Raw genomic sequence first — 6000 nt, 5'->3', positions numbered from 1 at the left:
CTTGCAGTTCCAGGGATTTGTTGTTGCTATTGATTTCCCTTTGGTGCATTTTGTTTAGACCTAATTACTTCAGAATTATAAACCTCCAAAATGAACAAAACTGATAAACAGTCAGTTCCAAGCAATGGCATCTGTGCTGTCTTTAGATTCTCTGCGACTTTCCATTGATAATAAATACCTACAACTACAACTACATATACTGGTATTTATTTAAATCTGTTCTTCTCACTGAGAGAATGCATGTTAATTTAAATGTTTTATAGGGAGATGGACCTTCAGTCAACATTTTACATAAGCAAGGCACATTCTTCTTACTTGTCCTCAGACAGAATGTTTAAGCTGATCCACACTTGATGCTTGCAGGGCTTTAGGCAAGGACTGAGTTTTGGCCATTCCCATCAGATACATTATCTATTTTTGGCTGTGTAGGCAAGCATTAATCTTTTAAATTAGATGTAAGCAGCTACAGAATGTTTTGGATGTACTTGGGTGGCCTATCTAGAGAGAAGGGGTTAAATCCTTTGGACATTGTTGTAGAAAAGCCTTTATAATGAGTCAGGTTTGTACCATGAGCCAACAGGAATTAGTCATCCAGAATTCCACTTCAGAATGACACTGCAAGAGTGGACCCTACTGGTCCAGGGACTTCCAGGGACACAGAGTAGCCAAGTCTTGCTAGGATTCAGCCAAATATGTTGGGCTTCCATCTATGAAAAGATGTCAACATGCTTAGATGTGACTGGAAAACTAAATATGGAAATGGAGTTAGTAAAGTACAAACTGGATTCCAAAAAAGTTGGGACACTGAACAAATTGTGAATAAAAACTGAATGCAATGATGTGGAGATAGCAAATGTCAATATTTTATTCGTAATAGAACATAGATGACAGATCAAAAGTTTAATCTGAGTAAATGTACCATTTTAAAGAAAAAATATGTTGATTCAAAAATTCACAGTGTAAACAAATCCCACAAAAGTTGGGACAAGTAGCAATAAGTGGCTGGAAAAAGGAAACTGAGCATATAAGGAACAGCTGGAAGACCAATTAACACTAATTAGGTCAATTGACAACATGATTGGGTATAAAAACAGCTTCTCAGAGTGTCAGTGTCTCTCTGAAGCCAAGATGGTAAGAGGATCACCAATTCCACCATTGTTGCACAGAAAGATAGTGCAGCAATACCAGAATGGTGTTACCCAGCGTTAAATAGCAAAGACTTTTAAGTTATCATCATCAACCGTGCATAGCATCATCAAAAGATTCAGAGATTCTGGAACAATTGCTGTGCGTAAGGGTCAAGGCCATAAAACTCTACTGGATGCTTGTGATCTCCGGGCCCTTAACATCACTGCACCTCAAACAGGAATGCCACTGTCAAGGAAATAACAGAATGGGCTCAGGAATACTTCCAGAAAGCATTGTCAGTGAACACAATCCACCGTGCCATCCGCCGTTGCCAGCTGAAACTCTACAGTGCAAAGAGGAAGCCATTTCTAAGCAAGCTCCACAACCTCAGACGTTTGCACTGGGCCAGGGGTCTTTTAAAATGGAGTGTGGCAAAATGGAAGACTGTTCTGTGGTCAGATGAGTCACGATTTGAAGTTCTTTATGGAACACTGGGACGCCATGTCATCCGGACCAGAGAGGACAAGGATAACCCAAGTTGTTATCAACGCTCCGTTCAGAAGCCTGCATCACTGATGGTATGGGGTTGCATGAGTGTTTGTGGCATGGGCAGCTTGTATGTCTGGAAAGGCACCATTAATGCAGAGAACTATGTTCAGGTTCTAGAACAACATATGCTCCCATCTAGACGTCATCTCTTTCAGGGAAGACCCTGCATTTTTCAACAAGATAATGCCAGACCACATTCTGCAGCAATCACAACATCATGGCTACGTAGGAGAAGGATCCGGGTACTGAAATGGCAGCCTGCAGTCCAGATCTTTCACCTATAGAGAACATTTGGCGCATCATAAAGAGGAAGGTGCCACAAAGAAGGCCCAAGACGACTGAACAGTTAGAGGCCTGTATTAGACATGAATGGGAGAGCATTCCTATTTCTAAACTTGAGAAACTGGTCTCCTCTGTCCCAGACGTCTGTTGAGTGTTGTAAGAAGAAGGGGGGATGCCACACAGTGGTAAAAAATGGCCTTGTCCCAACTTTTTGGGGATTTGTTGACGCCATGAAATTTTGAAACAACATATTTTTTCCTTAAAATGATATGTTCTCTCAATTTAAACTTTTGATCTGTGATTTGTGTTCTATTCTGAATATAATATTAGATGTTGGCACCTCCACATCATTGCATTCAGTTTTTATTCACAATTTGTTTAGTGGCCCAACTTTTTTGGAATCCGGTTTGTATTACTTGAGTGCAATCATTCACTGTGTGTTGGCTCAGTGTTCTGTGTATGGACAATGTTCATGTGAACAAGAACCCAGACAATGTGTTGGTATGACAGTGCTGGGAGTTGGACATTGTTGGACAGTGCTTCACAGGGTAAAGTTCTTATTGTAGAGCAAAAGAACATTAGAACATTGGTCAAACTAGCAACTGAGTGATTATGATGTCTGTCTAAAGCATAAAGTATAAGAGATTTATTGGCACCTTTCCACTGCAGGGGCCCTGCTCGATTGACTCGGCTCTTTTGCTTTTCATATCCCAACTTTTACAAAAGGATATCATATCTAAAGACTGTACCATAATTTACCTTTTTAGTGTTAGACTAAAACTTATTTAGTGATTGCAAGTGAGCCAAGTAGGGACTAAACATGTTAAATAAACCTTGCAGAGTGCTGACTGGCAAGAGGTTGCTGATGTGTGCTTGCTGTGGCACTTTCTATGTCATACAAGATTGATTTAGTATTCAGAGCATTATCCACTTGTAGTACCACCTTGGCGGACATCCACTATTCACATAACCACGGTTTGCATGATTTGTCCATTTGCATTCTGTGCTGCTTGCTGTATGCTCTCAACTAATTATTCATTTATTGTCTGTAACCGCTTATGCAGTTCAGGGTCCTGGTGGGTCTGGAGCCTGCCTGGAATCACTGGGCGCAAGGCGGGAACACACCCTGGAGGACACTTGAGTTGCCAATCCACCTACCAATGTGTTTTTGGCCCGTGGGAGAAAACCGGAGCACCCAGAGGAAGCCCACACAGACACAGGGAGAACACACCAAACTCCTCACAGACAGTCACCCAGAACGGGACTTGAACCCACAACCTCTTGGTCCCTGGAGCTGTGTGACTGCGACACTACCTGCAGGGCCACTGTGCATTCTCTCAACAAATTATTCATTAATTCATTCATTTATTATCTGTAAGCGCTTATCCAATTCAGGGTTGCAGTGGGTCCAGAGCCTACCTGGAATCATTGGGCGCAAGGCCAGGGGAATACACTCTGGAGGGCACGCCATTCCTTCACAGGGCAACACACACTCACACACTCGCGCCTACGAACCCAGAGGAAACCCACGCAGCCACGAGGAGAACACACTAAACTCCTCACAGACAGTCACCCAGAGCGGGACTTGAACCCACAACCTCCTGGTCCCTGCAGTCCCTCAACTAATTAGTCTCATTAAAATTATAAGTTGAAAGCCCCCTAGTGGTCTTTGCAACAAAAATACATTTATTTTTTATTAACCAATAATATGTACTTGATAAAGGAACAGAGCATTGTTGGGAACCAGTAATTTATGTTGAAATACTTACATAATTTCTATAAATTGATTGATAAAACCATGCTGTAATGGCGGTCTTGTGGCTATATATAAAATACTGAAAAACCCCTGTCTGGTTTTGTGGCTTTATTAATCCGGATATAGTTGATCTCTGGCCTAGATTCGTTTTCTGAGACCTGTGTTTTTAAGATTAGAATATATGGGACTGAATGCTTAAAATCTTACCATATAACCACCTCTCAAGTTCTTAGTAAAACTTAACATAAAATATAACATGGGCATTTTATCTTGTTAAGCATTTGAATATGATTTTGATCATATTATTGCTATAGTACTTTTAATTCTCAAGGTTGGCCAGGGTGTTGTAAGGTTACAAGATTTTAAAGTTCAAACACTCAAGAGATTATATTATATTATACTGGGATTTCCCTGACCTATGCATACAGATTATTAGACAAAACTAAAAAACTGGCATGCATATTCATGCATAGGCATTGTGCTGCATATGTCCATACTGGACTGGCATAAAAATGCTGCTGATTTCTTATACATATGGGGATATTTTTAAAAGATGTTTTGACATGTCCTGAAACTCTATTATGCAAGCCATGTATCAGTTAGTGAGTTAGTGTTTATTTCGGTTTTCAAAATGAATACAGTAATAATAATAATAAAATAATAATAATAATAATAATTACCTAAAAAGAAGACAACAATAATAATGGTAACAAATATTAAATTAATAGACATGACATTCAAAACAAAACAATAACAAACCGAAAAGATATAGGCTGAAACATTAGCTTATTGTGCCTACCCTTTGTACTTAGCTAATTAAAATTCCTTTTACTTCTTTATTTAGATGATACAAAACCACCAGAGAAAGAAAACATTAAAAAAAAATATATATATATATATATATATATATATATACACACACATACATACTTTTTTTTTTTAACAATAATCATTCTTTGGTTTTATAAGTGCTTACCACCTTATTTTTTAAAACATTTTTAAACTTGCCAAGTGAGCTACACATTTTTAGTTCCTTATCAAAACTATTCCACAAATTAACCCCCTTAATGGATATACATCTATTTTTTTTTATTTGTCCTTGCTCTTATTTTTGTAAACAAACCTGTTCCCCTCAGTTGATATTTGCTCTCTTTAATTTCAAACAACTTCTGAACACAGTTGGGAAGTAAATTGTATTGTGCTTTGAACATTATTTGTGCAATATAAAAGTTAACTAGATCACTGAATTTTAAAGCCTGTAATTTAATAAATAGTTTGTTGGTTGGTTCATAATAATCCTTTCGATTTACAATTCTTATGGCTTTCTTTTGTAGCATGATAATTGGTTTAGTTATGGTTTTATATGTGTTTCCCCATACCTCCACACAGTAGGTCATGTATGGAAATATAAAAGAACAGTACAGTATATAAAGTGATTTCTCATTCAGAACATTTTTAATTTGATATAATGCTGCAATTATTTTAGTGATTTTTGTTTTTACATAATTTATATGTGGTTTCCAACCTAATTTATGATCAATTATCACACCCAGAAATTTGTTTTCATGCATTCTTTCTATTTCCACATTATTGATCTTAAGTTTAACTTCATTTTTGATTTGTCTAGTTCCGAATATTATGAACTTTGTTTTATTTCAGTTCAGTTCAAAACAGAGTTCTTAGGGCTCAAGCTCATCTGGGTCTATGGAGTCAATATTCTGAACAACTACATTTTCAAGTCTTTGGTGAGAGCATGTGAACCCAGAATGGTACACAGTCTCCTGTCATCAATGTCGAAATAAAGAAATATAAGCTGCTTCAGCTTTCCGTTGCTGGAAGCTTCATAATCAATCCTTTGCTTAAGAGGGAGAATACTTCTGCTCTTCAGCACCCAATTCTCCCTCTGACAAAAATGTCATTGAACGGGGTGGGGAGTAGTGGTCTGTAGTCTCTTGTAATGATTGAATGGACTCGGATACACAGGCAAAGAGACGGGAACTCCCAACCATGCTCATTGAAAGGGGGTTGCCGCCATCTGTTGGTTCAATTGTGTATGTGCTTAGATTTTATATATATATACTGTATATAGTTTTTTTCATACTTTGTAACCTAGACTGCTCTGAGTCCTTTTTAATTTTTCTACCATGAGGTGCTGGAACTGGCCTTTAAATTTTGATGTAAATATTAAATGTATCTATTATGGCATTTTTGATTGTAATATTGATGAATATAAATGTAATTTTATGTGGTATATTATATGTCTGGTAAAATCTAAGTTGTGGAAA

Source organism: Hoplias malabaricus, chromosome 15 (assembly GCF_029633855.1).
Source record: "Hoplias malabaricus isolate fHopMal1 chromosome 15, fHopMal1.hap1, whole genome shotgun sequence".
In the NCBI taxonomy this organism is placed as follows: domain Eukaryota; kingdom Metazoa; phylum Chordata; class Actinopteri; order Characiformes; family Erythrinidae; genus Hoplias; species Hoplias malabaricus.
This window is presented reverse-complemented; position numbering follows the sequence as displayed.